The sequence below is a fragment of the Monodelphis domestica genome, chromosome 7 (assembly GCF_027887165.1).
Source record: "Monodelphis domestica isolate mMonDom1 chromosome 7, mMonDom1.pri, whole genome shotgun sequence".
NCBI classification, from domain to species: domain Eukaryota; kingdom Metazoa; phylum Chordata; class Mammalia; order Didelphimorphia; family Didelphidae; genus Monodelphis; species Monodelphis domestica.
This window is the reverse complement of record NC_077233.1, coordinates 224,026,070-224,036,419: the sequence shown is the minus strand read 5'-3', so window position 1 is coordinate 224,036,419 and position 10,350 is coordinate 224,026,070.

Below are 10,350 nucleotides of genomic sequence, written 5' to 3'. Positions count from 1 at the left end.
TAGTCTGTAAGGGTCTTGAGAGATCATTTAGTCCAGCTCCACCTTAAATTTACAGAAATTTGAGGTCAAGAGAAGTTAAATGATCTTCCCCAGGTCACACAGAGGCAGAAGTGGGATTCAAACTCAAGACCTCTGACTCTCAATCAAGAGATTATTCCACAGTACTTCAGCGGATAATAATAGTTATCTAATGTTTAAACAGTGTCCATTATTTGCCAGGAAATGTACTAAGTGTTCTATAAATATTATCTCAGTGGATCTTCAGATACCCTGGGAGGTGGATGCTGTTAGGGTCTCCATTTTTACAAATGAGGAAACTGAATCAGACAGAGGTGAAATGATTTGCACAAGATCACACAGATAATAAGTGTCTGAGAACGGATTTGAACTCATCTTCTTAACTCCAGGATGGTCAGTCCCTTTCCTGGGCCAGCTAGCTACTCTCTCACCCTTTATATTTATAACACTTAGAAAGTGCTTTTCCAGCATCGTCCAGCACTCTGATCTTCGAACAGTTCTATAAGGTGGGTGGGTATTATTAACTTCATTTTACAGATAAAACAGAGACTCAGAAAGCTCACCTTTCTCAAGTTCCCACAGTTCTTAAGGAACTGGAAAAGGTCTGGAAAATGTGGCATACTTTCTATTAGAGATGAAGGGCTAAACTAAATAACCTCTTAAAGTTCTCTTTCAATCCAAAGATTTTAAAAGTCTATTTTTAAAAATCTGGTTCTGCAACTAGAGAGTTTTCCATTTTACCATCCAGAAGGTGGGTTGGAGGAGTTCTCTGCCTGCTGACAAAAACATTCATGGGCGCCTAAGATTTGTTGGCAGCTAATTCCCTTTTCTACACTCTGGGATCATGGGTAGATTCCAGCATCTCCTTTTTCAGTCCTCCCCCCGACTTTGAATTCCAGGTAACAGACCAAATATTCTAAATAAACATGGAGAAATGGAGAGGATCTGGCTGACAGTAGGCTATTTAATAAGCATTAAGCACACATCTGGGGAACCACTCCATCTGAGAAAGATGAAATTCTAGGGCAGCTGAACCAAAAAAAAAAAGTTTATTTGCTTTTATGACAAGCACCTGGCTCAGAGTCTCCTTTCTATGTCATCCTCTCCTCTCTCCATCCTCAGGGACTTCACAATTCATGTTGATGATCCCCCTGGTAACTTGGTTCCATAATTTCTCAATCTCAACCCCAACAATAACTGGAATTCTGCACCACCACCCTCCCCCTACCCCAGCTTTGTTGCCCCTTGTAATGTAGTCCAGCCTAAGAGCCCACCAATCCCCCTGAATTTTATCACCTCCTCTATGCTGAACTTTGAGCTTTCATTCTACCCAAAATCCACATTTCTTCTACTTCTCCCATTTCCTCACTCCCACAAAACTTTCTTTTTCATCCTTTAGTTCCATCTCCAGCCCTGAGGCCTCTGATGTTTACTGGCTGTTTGAGGCTGGGCCTCAGTTTCTTCAACTGTCAAATTGATATAATCATAGCACCTGCCCCATTGGATTGTGAGGATCAAAGGAGGTACTCTTTTTTAAGTGCTCAGCACAGGGCGTGCCCCATAATGAGTGATTAATAAATGTTTCTTTACGTTCCACTTCTTGTCCCCTCCTGATTCTCCTAGTCTCTCTCTTCACCACCTAGATTTCACTTGCCCAATAACCCATGACATAGCTACATGATCAGACACTCTAATGATGTCAACCATCATGGTAGTCCTTACACCCCCCAAAGAGCTTCCATTGTTCCTGGTCTGCCAATTGTCATCCACTCTAGGTCACCCACAGTATCTGACTACTCTGGCTCTGTTCTTGGGTTTGCTGGTGACTCAGTGGAGGAAGGTTATAAATTGATCTCATTTCATCCATTTTAAGTTTATGATATTTAACTTTATCTGGGTCCTCACTACTACTGGGCAATCCTTCTATTCTACCCCCTAACTGACTCCCCATCTCATCCCCTTTCTTATCCATCTACTTATGATCAGGATTTTATTATCTTAAAAAAAAAGTTTTCTCTTGATCCTTCCCATTTCTTTCTTCCCTTTTAGAACTAAATATCTTGAGGGGTGGGCGGGCAAGGCCTTTCTTCCTCCTTCTCCCCCTCCTCTTCCTCATCTTCCTTCTACTCCTCCTCCTCCTCTTTTTCCTTCTTCCCTCCTCCACTTCCTCCTTTCCCTTCTTCTCTTTCTTTTCTTCCTCTTTCTCCTTCTCTTCCTCCTCCTCCTCCTTCTTCTTTCTAAGATAGAAGACTGGTAAGGACTAGATAACCAGGGTTAAGTGACTTTTCCAGGGTCACACAGCTAGGAAGTATCTAATTTGAAAGCATGCCCTTCCAACACCAGACCAGGCCCTCTATCCACTCTGTTATGCTGTTGCTTTTTTACCTAGTTCTTCAAAGAGCATTTATTTTTTCCACTACATTTGCTCTTCTTTCAGACTAAAATATTCTTTTCTATTCACCTAATCATTTATGTATAAGACCTTGGAATTAACCTTAATATTTCTTTTTCTTGAACATCTAATTATTTACCAAGTGATGCAATTGTATACCTCCCCCACCCAATATTGAAAGCACCTATAGGGTTCCTTGTATTTTCAGTATTGCCAAAAAGGAGGCAGCTAGGTAGTCCAGTGAATAGAGTACAGGCCCTAGAGTCAGGAAGTCTTATTTTCCTGTGTTCAAGTCCAGCCTTGGAAATTTACTAGCTGTGTGAGCCTGGGTAAGTTGCTTAACCCTGTTTGCCTCCATTTCCCCATCTAGAAAATGAGTTGGATAAGGAAATGACAAACCACTCCATTATGTTTGCCAAGAAAACCCCAAATGGTGTCACAAAGAGTCAGACAGGAACAAAATGACTGAGTAACAACCACCGCTGATAAAATAACCAACCACATATCTGACCTCTTACAGTAAGTAATCTAATTGGTCTTCCCACCTCCACTCCCTCTACCATCCAAACTATTCTTTTTATTGCTGCCAGATCTCTCTATATTTAGATGTGCTCACATCATTCCTGTGCTCAAAGCTTTTCAATGGCTCCCCAGGGGCTACCCTAGAAAGTTCAAACTTTTTTCTGCCATTCAAACCATACCACAATCTGGCTCTAAACTAACTTTACTATACTTTAAATTGTTTCCTACTGTCTACTCTATGCGCTAGTCAAATTCATCATCCTTTTACATATGTCCAGCACAACGGTTCTTACCTCTGTTACTTTTCTTATGCTGTTCCTTTTGCAAAACAATGTCTTTCCCAAACTCTCTGAATTCCTCCTTGTTATTCATTGCTTAGTCATGTCTAACTTTTCATGGCCCCATTTGGGGATTTCTTTTCTTTTCTTTTTTAATTTTATTTAGTCAATTTAGAATATTATTCTTTGGTTGTAAGAATCATATTCTTTCCCTTCCCTTCTCCCACCCCTTCATGCAGCCAAAGCGCAATTCCACTGGGCTTTACCTGTGTCCTTGATCAGAACCTATCACCTGGGGATTTCTTGACCAAGTTCCTAGAGTGATTTCCCATTTCCTTTTCTAGGTCATCTTATATATGAGAAAACTGAGGCAAACAGGGTTAGGTGAATTGCCCACAGTTGCACAGCTAGTAAGGATCTGAGGCAATGTTTGAACTCAGATCATCCTCTCTCCAGGCCCAGTGTGCCATCCACTTCACCACATCCATTTTGAATTCCTGCCCATTCACTCTAGGGATCCTTCAATGTGTCTTCTTCTGATATCACTGACTACTTTATTTGGGCGTATATTTTATCTTAATCACCTATTTTTACTTATGAAGATAAAGAATGGGGAATAAAACTGCTACCTCATTGATACAGGGAATTCCAAATAAGGGAACTCCTCCTACCACTTGTAGAGTAGCCTGGAGCTGAGAAGGGTTAAGTGACTTATTTACATTTACTTTGTCAGTATGGGTCAAAGGAAGAATTTGAATTCAATTCTCCCTGGTTTTGAGTCTAGCTCTCTACCTTCTACACCAAGATATCGCTCATTCATATATCATATCCTTCTACATTCCTATAATCTCCACCAGCGGGAACTATATCTTGTCTAAATTTTGGATTTCCTGCAGTGTGACTCTTAAAAGTTTTGTTCTGTTGATGCCCCTAAATGTCTAGCATTCTGCCTTTGCTTTGGCAGTTTTCAAATAAGTGAGGCAACTTGGAAAAGCATATTGAGTGACCCTAGGTAAGTCACAACCCCAACTACCTAGTCATTGCTGCTTTTCTGTCTTAGACTTGATATTAAGATAGAAATGAAAAAAGAAATGAAGAGAGAGAGGGAGAGAAAGAAAGAAAGAAAGAAAGAAAGAAAGAAAGAAAGAAAGAAAGAAAGAAAGAAAGAAAGAAAGAAAGAAAGAAAGAAAGAAAGAAAGAAAGAGAGAGAGAGAGAGAGAGAGAGAGAGAGAGAAAGAAAGAAAGAAAGAAAGAAAGAAAGAAAGAAAGAAAGAAAGAAAGAAAGAAAGAAAGAAAGAAAGAAAAGAGGGAGGAAGGAAGGGAGGAAGGAAGGGAGGAAGGAAGGAAGGAAGGAAGGAAGGAAGGAAGGAAGGAAGGAAGGAAGGAAGGCAGGAAGGAAGGCAGGAAGGAAGGAAAGAAGGCAGGAAGGAAGGAAGGAAGGAAGGAAGGAAGGAAGGAAGGAAGGAAGGAAGGAAGGAAGGAAGGAAGGAAAGAAGGAAGGAAGGAAGGAAGGAAGGAAAGAAGGCAGGAAGGCAGGAAGGAAGGAAGGAAGGAAGGAAGGAAGGAAGGAAGGAAGGAAGGAAGGAAGGAAGGAAGGAAGGAAGGAAGGAAGGAAGGAAGGAAGGAAGGAAGGAAGGAAGGAAAGGAAAGGAGAGAGGCAAGGAGGGAAAAAGGAAGGGAGGGAGGGAAGGAGAAAAAGAGAAACAAGCATTGAACTGGAATTCAGGATGTTTAGATTCTTTTTTTTGCTATCTGAGACGTACTAGTTGCAACGTTTAGCAAATGGCTTCTCTGTTTCGAGCCTCAGTTCCCTCATCTTAAATATGAAAGGGTTAGTTTTCCAAGATTCCTTTGAGCTCTCACATGAGAATCTAAGGTAATATTTTCCAGCTCCAGAAAGGCTAATCCTAGCTATAATTGTGTATTACACAAAGTATCTTCTTCAACACCCTCCTTCCATTTCAGTCTCTTTCTCCCAGAGTAAACAACTCAAATATTTTATACCCTCATGATGTGTCTAGTTGCTTCAATTCACAAATTCAGTCCAACCTGCTACCAGACTGTCATGTCATAAAAAAGATCATTGAATTTAGAGTGAGAATGTCTAGATTCAAATGTCTTACCAGTGTGACTGAGGAAGTTGCTTCCCTTTAGAAGGAAGTTTCTCATCTGTAAATATTAGATTGTCTCAAAAGATCCCTTCCATCCCTAAATCCAAATTCTTATCATCATAGATCAAGGGTTCTTAACCTGAGGTCCATGGAAAGATTTCAGGGGTCCATGGATTGAACTGAAGAAAAATAATATTTTAATTTTCATTAACCTCTAACTGAAACATTTCTTCAGTTATGAATGTAGAAGGGGCAACTAGGTAGCACAATGGACAGAGCACCAGATCTGGAATTGTGAAGATTAAATTTAATTCTCCCCTGATTGTGAAAATGAAATTAATGAACTCTCCCCTGATTGTGAAGATTAAATTGTACCCCCTGCCTGTTTTTAGATTTAATCACCACAGGTGCAAACACCCCATTCACACTTGAATGGGGAAGGTCTGTGATCCACGTGTGCGATAGCGGGTGACAAATCAGAATCGACTGACTGCTTCTTGGGCAGTCCTAAAGCAGAGCTTCAACTGTGATTGGTAGACGTAGAATTAGGGGAAGGCACAGGAGGTGACACAAGAGAAAATGTCTTTAAAAGGGAGTGACAACTTCCTGAGTGGGTTCAAGTGGCAGTTCTTTCTTTCTTTGGAGTGGAGGCTGGTGGAGAATCTGCTGACTGGACCCTAGATGTGGTGAGTGAAAGGCTGACTCCTTTCATATTCGATTTTCTGAAGAGACTAGCCTCAGGAGAGACTTCCCCAGGTCCTCAAGACCTAAGCACTAACTCCCTGCCTGGGTTGAGCCAAGGGCCGGGAGTAAATTACTTAGTGTTTAAGCTAGATATCTTACCCTAAACTTTCCTCTGATTTTCTTACTTCACTCTTTCTATATTTTGTAAATAAATTGTAAATAAATATCTTTGTAATTAATATAAATTCCTGGATACCCTATTTTAAATATAACCCAGTCCAATCTTTTTACATAAATAACCCTCTTTCCCCCTCACAGAATCCAGAAGACCTAGGTTAAAATCTGACCACAAATACTTTCTAGCCATGTGACCCTGGGCAAGTCACTTTGCCCTAATTCCTTAGCCCTTGCTGCTCTTCTCTCTTAGAACTGATGCTAAGACAGAAGGCAATGGTGTGGGGGGGGGGGGTGAGGGGATTATGTATGCATGTATGTGTGTGTGGAGATAAATATCTTTCTGAGATGAGATCCATGACAGGCATATAAAAAGTTAAGATCATGTTCTAAATTTTTTTCTAAGATTTTTTTTTTCAACTCTAGATCCTGGGATCCTATAAGCACCATTCCCTGCTGGATTCTTCACAACTCACAACAACAAAACTTTCTCTCAGCTTTTGTCTCTGAAAGCATCTGATCAATTTATTCACCCAGAAGTGATAATGTGTAATAATAAGTTAGGGTCTTACCTTTCCATGAATAACTGCATATTAACAACAAAAGACACTGCCATTTTCCAAAGGGATGCATCTCTAATGGTGGAATTTCAGATTAGCAAATGAAAAATGTAGTAATAAAGATCTTCCTAGCAATCCTCAAATAACACCATGAGTTGGCTGCCTCCTCCTCCACTTATACAGGAAGATGACAACATTACCCTTTCAAGAAGGCCAGCTCCCAGACTCCCTTACACTGATTTTACACTGAGGAAAGAATACAAGGGAGCCTTTGAAGGAGTTTAATAACTTACTCAGGACCCAGTTAAATATCGACTGTCATGCTGATACACAAACAAGTCAATAAGAGCCCATTACAATGATATTATCTCTGAAGCACTGTTATCTCTAGAGCTGATAAAAGAGGGAAAATCAAATGGAGAGACTGAAAACATATGTTATTCTTTGGACTTTTTATTAGGTTCACTTCATTCAAAAAGGCGCTTTCCCTGAAACATCCTCTTTATACTATCTCTAGGAAAGGTTGTAGACACCACCCAAAAGAATTCTAGGTAGAGCTGGCTATAAAGTTTTCAGTGTGAGCAGTTACAGAAATCAGCAAACACCACAAACCAGAACTTGACTTATGGTTTTCTTCGTGGCCTTAGACTTAAGAAAGTGAGAAAGAAAATGTTAATCAAGCAGATTAAACTTAACAGTGTGTCCTGTATACATCTTTTCCCTCCAGAGGGCCAGTTTTAAAATATTTACCAGCAAATCACTGAACACAGGTTTCACTATCAAAGTCTGTTGCCACACTTGAAAAAGGTGACTTCATTTTAGGCCAGAATTTTGCAGCATTTTGGTAAGATCAGTTCATTACATTTGAAGGTTCTGGAGGTCAAGGTCACAGGTGGCATCTCGGTATTGGTCAGATGAATTCACCAAGAAGAAAAATTCTATTCCCCAGTCTCTGAGCAGAGTCTTGCAAGTAAGAAAATACAAATAAATATCATGCAAACTACCATTCCTCCTGGAAAAACAAACAAACAAACAACTTAAACCAAATGATAAGATGGGACCTCTTTTATGAAAAGAGGAGCACATTACATATAACATATATTGTTATATGCATGTTATATGTTATATGTTATATGTATATATGTTATATGTATATATGTTATATGCATGTTATAAGGTATATGGAGTGTTCCAGAAGGATTAGTTCTTCTGGTGTGAGGTTGCTCAGTCCACTTTTGATGTCTTCCTTTTCAAGCTAACTCAGGTTGAAGGGAATTGACAGGCCTCAAACCCATCTATGAGTTAGAATGATACCTATCCTAAGCATATAAAGATTTTCCCTTGAAGGAATGGGCAGATGACTATGAAGGCTGCTAATACAGGCAATATAGAGTACCTAGAGCTTGGTCAGTAAAAGCCAAGGTCATCTATTGCATCCTGAGCAATGACTCCTTAGCCTGACTTTTGTCCTGTCGTAGGACTCTAATACTAGACTCTGGAAGAAAGAGTGAGGTTGAAGACTTTGTGAACTCTGCCTCACTTAAATCCAATTTACTTGCAAATCAACATATAACCCCATGATGTCAGTGGTCCTCTTTGAAAACAAGGGACCATCCCACCACCAGATTGAAAACTTAGCTGAACGTCTCAAAGGAAAAGCATAGCTTTGGGCATTCTAGTGCTTGGGAAAAAGGCCATTTCTCACATATGACTATCTTGTAAACATATAGGAGCCTAGAATTTTAGAACTGGAAGGGAGCTTAAAATTTTGAGGCCAGTAGTGTTCAAGACCAAGCCTCAAGACAAGTCCAGCCTCAGACATTCTCTATCTGTTTAATCCTGGGCAAGTCATTAATCAATTTATTTCTAGTGTCCTCATTTGTCAATGAGCTGGAGAAGAAAATGGCATACAACTTCAGTATCTTTGTCAAGAAAACCCCAAATGGAGTCACGAAAAGTCAGACATGACTGAACAACAACAAATACTAGAGGAAGTTACTTCCCTATTCCAGGCCTCAGTTTCCTTGATTATAAAATAAGGAATTGAACTCAGCACTAACTGGTAATAACCTTAATAAATGATCAGCTGAAGGAAATGACATTTTCTAGAGATGTAATCTCTGCTCATGGAAACATTAGTGCTTTTATCAAGATTTATCAAGAACCCTCTGATCTGGTTATTAGTCTGATAACTTTTATAGAGCACCAAATGAATGATCTAATAAAAAAAAAAAAACAGGTCAGGTCACAGTATGAGCAGATCTGGGTTATAGACACGGCATAGCCAGTGGTCAGCTTTGTGTCCTTAAGACAAAATGAAGGAAGTTTAATGCAGTGAGAAGAGCTCTGAACTTGGTGTCATAAACTCTGGATTTGACTAGACAAATGACTTTGGGCAAGTCTCTTTGTTTTTCTGGGTCTCAGTTTCCCCATATATAAATCCAGTTTCCTTGAACATAGCTCTAAACCTATATTCCTAGGATCTCCTTAAAAGTTTCTGGGGTTTTGCTTTTTTTTTTCACATTTAACTTCTACCTAAGAATCAATACTGTGTTCCATATCAAATTTCATAAAAGTCAACACTCTCTTTAGTCCATAAACTCTGAACTGCCTAGAAGGTTGTCTGATATTCTGTCTCCAGCTACAAAACACAAAGGCTTCAGCTGCCCGAAGGATGGGTAGTGAATTTTTTGTCGGGGGAATATTTTCAGCACATGAGGTAGTACATAGTCTAAAACACTTATAGAAAAGCCTTCTGGGCAAGCCAGGCAGCTTCTGTCCAGACCAAGCCTCTGCCAAGTTATTGAGCAGAGAAATCCCAGGTGTGGAATTATTGAGGAGCTGATAGGGAAACTAGGTGGTACAATGGATAAAATGCAAAGTCTGGAGTCAGGAAGACTGAATTCCCCGAATTCAAATCCAGCCTCAGACAATTACAAGCTATGTGACACTGGGCAAGTCACTTAACTCTGTTTCCCTCAGTTTCCTTATCTAGAAAATGAGCTAGAAAAGGAAAAGGTAAACCAATCCAGGATCTTTGCCAAGAAAACGCCAAGCAGGGTCATGAAGAGTGGAACACTACGGAAAATAACCAAATAACCACAATAAGAAGGAAGAACAGTAGAATGAATATTGGAGAATAGCTGGATTTGAATTCTAGCTCTTCTACAAACTAGTTGTGTGACTTTGGGTGTCACTTTTATTTCTTTGGGTTCCATTTTCTTCATTTCTGAAATGAGGTTAAACTAGATGTCCTCTGATGTCCCTTCCATATGTAACTTCAATAATTTTGGAGCATGGAGGGACAATTATAGAGCCATCACTTCTCTGAAAGGCTCACTGAGACACAGAAGGTTTGTTGTTATTGTTTTTGCCCAGATCTGTGATTTCAGCATTGTGGGAGAACTTTGAGGCTTTGAAATTCCTTCCATAGATACAAATGAGTAATTCATCTATAACTTATGAACTCATAATTCTAGTAGAGGCAGGATCTGAATCTTGGTCTTCCTGACTCCAAGTCCTTCTATCATCATACCTCTCAAAGGAGACTTGTATAATTTGGTTGCATACTTGGTAAAAACACTCTGAGTGTTTCCAGAAAAGTTTAGTAA